Genomic DNA, 8,624 nt, shown 5'->3' on the forward strand with positions numbered 1-8,624 from the left:
ATTTTGCAGGACTCTTTTTCTGTTACTTTTGGGGGTGATTTCTACAGCTGAAATATATATGTGAGGAATTATATCAAATTTCACTGGCCAAGTGAGCAATTATTCATTGCCTCTTGACCTAATGCCTTCATAGTTATAGAAATGCCAAACCCCATGGTTCAGCACTGAGCCAAAAACATGCCACATCTACATGACACTAAAGAACTTAACCTTGAAATGCATCACACCAAATGGAACCCAATTCCTTGCCAAGAGTTTTGCAGGCATCTGTCACAACATTTATCTCCCTTCAAGCAACAGCATCAGCAGCTCACACTGATTTCTTACATCCGAGCTCTGATCTAAATTTTTTCCACACCATCTTTGAGCCTTCCTCTAAAGACACAGAACAATTTCACTCCTCAAGCCCCCCAAATCCACACCCTACCTTCTTTTCATTATGGATTTCCCTAGCACCCCCTATAACATTTCTTTTCCCACTAGTAAGAAACTCCTCTGACATATATAGAGTTTATAAAAATATTTCTGGACCATATCTTATCTCAGTTTTCTGTTCCACTAGTAACATACTGTCTTAATCATTTTAGTTTTTAATTATTTAGTTTTAAATTGTATGAGTTCTTTTGGAAGTAATACATGAACATGGTATAGTAAACAAAAGGTTCAAAAGGGTATAGAATGAAAAGTACATTTCTCACCCCAACCCCAAATCCCCAATTCCCCTTACCCCAAAATAACTACTAAAAACAGTTTGCTCTGTTCTCCAAGAAACTGTCTACCTTGATGATAAATAGAGCAGAAGAATGTTAGAGAGATAATAGGTAGGTAGGTACATGGAGATGACCAGTTTATTGGTATCAACTCCATGGAATTTAAATTGAGATAATTGTATGTTTTCCAATTATTACATTCAACTGGGCTCTGAAGAATCACCTTCCTCCTCCTATGTACCTCTTGGGCCCATCCTATAACATTTTTGCCATTTTCAATTAAAGTTCACTTAATTCAATTTAAACCTCCCATCTCATATCCAATTTACATCTCATTTCCCTTCGCTGCAATTAAGAACTGGCGTTGCCTCACGGGACTGGGGGTTGGAAAGCGGGTTGTCTCTTTCATCAGGTGGAGGAAGAAGGAGATAGTCTGGTTCTTTTCCTGGATCAGGCATCTCTGGGATTTGGAGTGGGGTGGGAGAAAGGAATAGGAGAAGCCGAAACCTTCTTATAATATTGGCAACTGATGCATGTTTGGGGAGCTCCCAAGGTCTTGCTCTGGCTCAAATTAGTTCTACCTGCTACTGTGACCTCTGCTGGTGTGGCATTCTCGCCGCGGCTGGGATGACCTTCTTGGAATGCTGCTCAGCTTTACCAGGCCTTCCTTTGTTGTTGAGAGCAACCTCAGAAAAGGGCAGTTGTGCCTCCCTTAAACCTCACTAAACAACTAGGTGTCCAATCCCCTTAATACATCCACTTGGATGACAGGCTGCCTGGATAACCTAGTAATCCATACTCTCTACTCTCTCCCTCAGATTTGTTTGTGTAGAGATGCAGTATCCTCCCAATTCATCTTCAATTTTTCCAAAGGACACAGGGAGCTGTGAGTGGAACTGCCCTCTTTCTCTTCCCACACAAACTATACCACATCTCTTCTCACTTCTCTCCAGTAGAGAGAACTCTGGAGGTTTCTGCTTGCAGAAATCGCTATATAAGAAGCACTTCTTGGTCCGGCAGCCCCAGCAGCCCAGCCATGCAGCTGCTGCCGTGGCAGGTGGTGGCCAGAGGTCAGACTGCTGCACACCGGGGAGGGGGCCGACACAGGTGATACAGTCACTATTGGACATGTTGCCTACAAGTTGAAAACTCCTAAGAACCAGGACCTTGTACCACAGCACTATATTTCAGACTCTCTGACGCAATCTGTAGCTCATCATCTAAGATGGATAATGCAGAAAGATCTTATGGAGCAAGATGTCTTTCTGATAGGACCTCCTGGGCCTCTTCGACGCTCTACTGCTATGCAGTACTTGGAGATGCCCAACGGGAATTTGAGTACATTGCCCTGTCAAGGGACACCGCCGAAACCGACCTCAAACAGCGTAGAGAGATCCGTGCTGGCACGGTTTTATACATTGGTCAGTGTGCAGTTCGTGCAGCCACAGAGGGCAGAACTCGTTATTTTGGAAGGTTTAGAAAAGGCAGAGAGAAATGCCCTGTTTTGAACAATTTGCTGGAAAACAGGGAAATGCAGCTAGAAGATGGATGCTTCTTGATGTCTGCTGAACATTATGACAAACTTCTTCAAGATCATAGTAAAACAGAACTGGATGCTTGGAAGATTGTCCATGTTAGTGGAAATTTCCGAGTGATTGCCTTGGGTTTGCCGGTACCTACCTACTCTGGTAATCCATTAGACCCTCCTCCCCATTCTCAGTTTCACGCCAGCAATATTTATTATCTACCCTGCCAGGACCAACTTAAACTGTTATATTCCATTGAAGCCAATGTTTCTGTTGAGAAAGTTTCCCAGCTCTTGTCCTTTGCCCCAACTCTCTGTGCCCAAGAATCTTCTATCTACTCTTGGACTTCCAGCCCCTTTAGATAGCTTGCCAGCTTTTCAAATCCTGGATTTCTTTCCTATGGTGTCAATCAAACATACAATCCAATGGTTTTACCCTTATTTTACTAGACCATTGTTCTAGTTTGCTAGCTGCTGGAATGCAATATACCAGAAATGGAATGGCTTTTAAAAGGGAGAATTTAATGAGTTGCTAGTTTACAGTTCTAAGGCCGAGAAAATGTCCCAATTAGAAATGTCCAATCAAAGGCATCCAGGGAAAAATACCTTGGTTCAAGAAGGCCGATAGAGTTCAGGGTTTCTCTCTCAAGTGAGACGGCACATGGTGAACACAGTCAGGGTTTCTCTCTCAGCTGGAAGGGCACATGGCGAATACGGCGTCATCTGCTAGCTTTGTCTCCTGGCTTCCTGTGTCATGAAGCTCCCCGGGAGGCGTTTTCCTTCTTTATCTCCAAAGGCTGCTGGCTGGTGGACTCTCTGCTTTGTGGTGCTGCAGCATTCTCTGCTCTCTCTGAATCTCTCATTCTCCTTTTATAGGACTTCAGAAACTAATCAAGACCCACTCAAATGGGTGGAGACGTGTCACCCCATAATCCAGTTTAACAACCACTCTTGACTAAATCACATCATCCAGGGAGATAATCTCATTACAGTTTCAAACATACAGTATTGAATAGAGATTATTCTACCTTTATGAAATGGGATTTATATTAAAACATGGCTTTTCTTAGGGGGCATGCTTCCTTTCAAACCAGCACAACCATGAAGGGAGGATGACTGTGGAGGATGTTTTAAAACATTTTGAACTCCAGTATTCAAGAAGCTCTGCACTTCTTAAAGAAATTTCAAGAGCAGAGAGGATGAATGAAAACCATGGGTGCCTAATTTCTGTGACTGTCCAGACTTCAGAAAAAGAGGTGACCCTTAAGGTGCCAGCTGGGACCAGACCATTAAGTCAGACTTGTGCATCACACCATTTCATACAGATTTTAAGCCATAAGCAACTACCTGTTGAAATGATGCAGTCTCATATAGTTAAAGACGTATGCTTAATTGGAGGAAAAGCTTGAGGAGAAACAGTCATTGCTAAGAAATCTGCTGATACCTTGGGATACAGCATAGAACCTATCACACCAGGGTATGACAGCACGTGACCTGCTACAGCAAAGGTACACCCTTCCAGATGGAGACACTGCCTGGTGGTCCTCACCCCTTGTGAATGCTGCCCTGGAAGGGAAGCTGGTCCTCTTGGATGACATTCATCAGGTCAGCACAGGCACACTGGCTGTACTGCAGAGGTTGATCCATGCTCGAGAGCTAAGCCTCTTTGATGGCTCTAGCCTGCTGAAATTAGACAGGTATACATGTTTAAAAGAAGAGCTGCAATGAGCAGCTAAGAAAGAGATCCATTTTTCCTATTCACCCTTCCTTCAGAATCATTGCCTTGGCAGAGTCCCCTGTTATTGGAAGTACTACACAGCAGTGGCTGGGACCAGAATTCTTAACCATGTTCTTTTTCCATTACATGAAATTCCTTGTCAAGTGTGAAGAAATTCAAGTGATTAAGGAAATGTCCCAAACATACCTCAGAAAGCTTTGGAGAAATTGTTATCCTTGACACACAAACTCAGAGAGACACAGGATCCTACAGCAGTCACTGGCAGCATTTCTTTCAACCAGACAACTGATGCATATTTCTCGTCGCCTGTCACAGTATTCTAATGAAAATCCCCATCGTGCTATTAATAAAGCCTACCTTTCCAGGTTTTTACCTACACTTGCAAGCTGAGCATTAGAAAACAATCTGGCAGATGCTGCATTGGGATGACTACTGATAATAGTCTGGAGCCAGGACTGAAGGATTACAGCTATGAAGTACCAGCTGGGTCTCTGAGGATTGGAGCTGCTAATGCACCCATCTACAATGCCCACGAGAAAATGAAAGGGCCTGAAGTTCTAGTCTATGACAACACACCACACATGATTGTGGTGTAAGATATGCTCAAAAACTTTCTTCTTGGAGAACACTGATTATTGGTTGGCAACCAGGGTGTAGGAAAAACCAAGATTGTTGACGGAGTGCTTCACCTGCCCAACAAACCCTGAGGATATATCCAACTGTATCGGGACACCACAGTACAAACTCTTTCTCTTCAGCCTCCTGTTAAAGACAGACTTATTGTGTATGAACACACACCTTTGGTTAAAGCTGTAAAGTTGGGTCATGTTCCAGTAGCTGATGAGGCAGACAAGGTCCCAGCAAATGTCACCTGTATTTTTTAAATTCTTGTAGAAAATGAGGAAATGATTCTAGCAGATGGAAGACACATTGTTGCAAATTCTGCTAATGTGAATGGAAGAGAAAATGTTATGGTGATTCTTCCTGATTTTCAGATGATTGTTCTAGCCAACAAACCCAGATTTCCTTTCCTTGGCAATGATTTCTTCAGTACATTAGGTGATATTTTTAGCTGCCATGCAATTGATAACCCCAAGTCTCAGATGGAACCTGAGATGCTCAGAGACAGACCAAATGTGCCTAAGTCAATCCTTCAGAAGCTTGTGGCTGCCTTTGGGGAGCTGAGGAGTTTGGCTGACCAGGGGATTATTAACTATCCTTATTCAGCCAGTGAAGTTGTCAACATAGTCAAACATTTGCAGAAATTTCCCACTGAAGGTCTCTCCAGTGTGGTTAGGAATGTGTTTGACTTTGACTCCTACAACAATGACATGAGGGAGATTTTGACGAACACTTTACACAAATATGGAATATCTATCAGAGCAAAGCCTACCAGTGAGCATCTGGGAAAGAAGTAAGGCAAACTCACTGTTGATAAAATACGTTCTTGAGCATTACTCTTCTGATTCTTAAATGCTGAGAATTCCTAGTCTACTATTATACACTATTAATAAACTCAGTTGGTATAGAAATTACTTTCCACTAAGAAACTATTCAAATACAACTTGCTATTTGCGGCTGGTTTTCAGTAAAAATGGCATTATTTATAGGCCTAAAATTGAGAACTTCAGTTATTTTGAGTGTCCCATGAGGAGATGTAATGGAATCAAATAAAGCAAAATATTCGTTTCTTTAAAAAAAAAAAGTAGTTCTTGAGGTCAGATTGCCTCCAAATCCTTGAAGCATCTGTCAAGTTCTACCAAGATGTAACAACCACCCCAACAGTGACCCTTCCAGCTATGATCATTTCTGCTCAGAAGAGGAAAGACAAGGCCCCCCACTCCTTTTTTACAGAGGCTTATCCCCTTGATTGAGCCTTCTGGAGCCCCTTAACTTTTCCTTCAGGGGGAGCCTTGATCACCTGACTTCTTCTCTAATCTTATTACATAACAGGTGGGGATAAGCAGGGTGATGGTTGTGGATGGCAGTGACTGATCAGTCCCTCTTAGTAAGCCCGAAGGGAAGTGCCTGACCTAACTGTTGATGGCTCTGTTTTCATCTTTGTGTGTGTGTGATTGGGCAGGCACCGGGAATCAAACCTGGGTCTATGGCTTGGCAGGAGAGAACTCTGCCTGCTGAGTCACCGTGGCCCGCCCAACAGCTCTGTTTTGTATGTGAAGAATTAACAATTCTTCCTTCTCAACTTTAAACCTTCTTTGCTGATTCAGGAGCAATAAGAAAATCTCATCTCCACAGGCATGTATATTTTGCAAAATTTTGTTCAGAGGTGCAAAGCAAATGTAGTTTGTTTTGAGTATATCTGGACTATAACGGAACTGATTGCTCATCAGCCCCCAACTTTTAGGTAGCAGAAGCAAAATCATCTTTCAGTCCTATCTGGTTTGAAACTTTGTCTAATCCTTCATTTAAATATTTCTTTTATGTAATGATCAATCTCTTTAGTATTTTGCTACAATAAACAATGTTACAATGATATAAGTGGATGTATTGTTTTGTGCACATGTATATCATAGAATAAATTTCTAGAAATGAAATCAGTAAGTCAACTGTCATTCAATAAATATTTATTTGAGTGCTTTCTAGAAATTGTTCAGTGATACATTAATTTTTTTAAAAAATGAAAAATTAATTCCTGCTCTTGTGTAGTTACTTCTTGTGGAAAGAGATGAACTAAAATAAAACATAATAAATAAATCAGTCATATAGCATGTTGGAGGATAACAATTGTCATGGAAATAAATAAAGAAGAGTAAGAGGAAATGGAATCAGGAAGTTGCAATTTTAAATTGCGTGACCCGTTCAAGGTGGGTCTTAATCAGCTAGCTAGAGTCCTTTAAGAGGAAAACATTTTGGAGAAAGCTCAGACACAGACATTTGGAGATGCATAAGGAAAATACCCCAGGAGATGTCAGAAGAACCCACAGGAGCTGAGAGAGTCATTTGAAACCAGAAACCAGGAGAGAAGGACAGCAGACATTTCCATGTGCCTTCCCATGTGACAGAAGAACATGGATTCCAGCTGCCTTTCCTCCAAGAAGGTGTTTTCTTGCTGATGCTTTGATTTGGACATTTTCACAGCCCAAGAATTGTTACTTGTAACTTAATAAATCTTTATAAAAACCAACCCATTTCTGGCATATTGCATTCTGGCAGCTTTACCAAATCAAAACAGATTTTGGGACTTCCGGGTCAAGATGGCGACTTAACAACGTGCACATTTTATTTCGTCCTCCAGAACAACTACTAAATAACCAGAAACAGTACAGAACAGCTCCTGGGGGCCACGTCAGTGACCAGACACACAGCGTACCCCAGTCTGGACCAGCTGGACCAGCTGCGAGCACCCCCCCCAAACCGTGAGTTCCCAAAGCTGTGGCGGCCAGTGCCTCTCCCCCACAGGCCACTTCCCATAGGGGAAAGGAAAGGACTTTACCAGCAGCAGGGACTGGGCACAATCAAACGCCAATTGTGGAACTAATTAACAAATTCTGACTACTAAAAATAGGCTCCCAGCTTAGGTGAACCTGATGAAAGCGGATGTTGCTCATTTTTGCCCCGGCATCAAGGGGGCAGGACTGACAGAAAAAGGGGGGGAAAAAAAGAAGGAAACAGAGGTTTTTGTGGCTGTGTATCTACAAAGGCTTGACTGCCTCTTGATACAGCGACAGGACTTTTCAGGCTGCAACTGCCCCAGGCATAAGTGAGCTCTTTTGGGGGCTTGTCTGGAGCCTGTGCCTTCCCCAGGGGAGGGGTGAAGCCCAACTCAGGTGGAATCCCTCCATCAAGGAATTCAGACACCAGGGCTTGGTAATTTGAAGCCATTAAAACCAGCCTACAACCTCTCCTCTGTCTCCACCACGCCCTCAGCAGGGAGAGTCTGCCAAAGTTAAAGGTACCGCATCATCTTATGCTGGTGGGACCTGCAGTCAGACAAGTGCCACATACTGGGCAGGATAAGAAAAACAGAGTCCAGAGACTTCACAGGAAAGTCTTTCAACCTGCTGGGTCTCACCCTCAGGGAAAACCGATGCAGGTGACTCTTTCCTCCTGATAGGAGGCCAGTTTGGTCTGGGAAAATCTGGCTGAGGTATATAATATCTAAGTAGACCCTCCTAAGTGTGTGTGGGGCGGGGGGGAGGCACCACACAAGCAGGGCAAGAAACAAGAAAACAAGAACTGAAAAATTCTCCTCTGTTAAACAAAACTTAAGCTAAAGGTCCAGATAAAGCTGAACAGAATGTCAAAGAACAGATAGACAACAAATTCATCCAGCAAGAAAACCCTAGATAAAAGAAGTGAAAGCAATCTCCAGAATAAACTAATTAAGGTAATTAAATGCCTAGAAGCCAGCAAAATATAACAAATCACACTAGGAAAATTGAAGATATGGCCCAGTCAAAGGAACAAACCAACAATTCAAATGACATACAGGAGCTGAAACAATTAATTCAGAATGTATGAACAGATATGGAAAACCTCATCAAAAACCAAATCAATGAATTGAGGGAGGATATAAAGAAGGCAAGGAAAGAACAAAAAGAAGAAACTGAAAGTCTGAAAAAACAAATCACAGAACTTATGGGAATGAAAGACACAGTAGAAGAGATGAAAAAAACAATGGAAACCTACA

General features: G+C 42.4%; 1 pseudogene; it reads left to right on the forward strand.

The window, feature by feature from the left end:
• The first annotated feature begins 1,544 nt into the window (after positions 1-1,544).
• Positions 1,545-5,391, forward strand: LOC143683072 (von Willebrand factor A domain-containing protein 8 pseudogene; annotated as a pseudogene).
• The last annotated feature ends 3,233 nt before the right edge of the window (positions 5,392-8,624 follow it).

The sequence above is a fragment of the Tamandua tetradactyla genome, chromosome 5 (genome assembly GCF_023851605.1).
Source record: "Tamandua tetradactyla isolate mTamTet1 chromosome 5, mTamTet1.pri, whole genome shotgun sequence".
In the NCBI taxonomy this organism is placed as follows: Eukaryota; Metazoa; Chordata; class Mammalia; order Pilosa; family Myrmecophagidae; genus Tamandua; species Tamandua tetradactyla.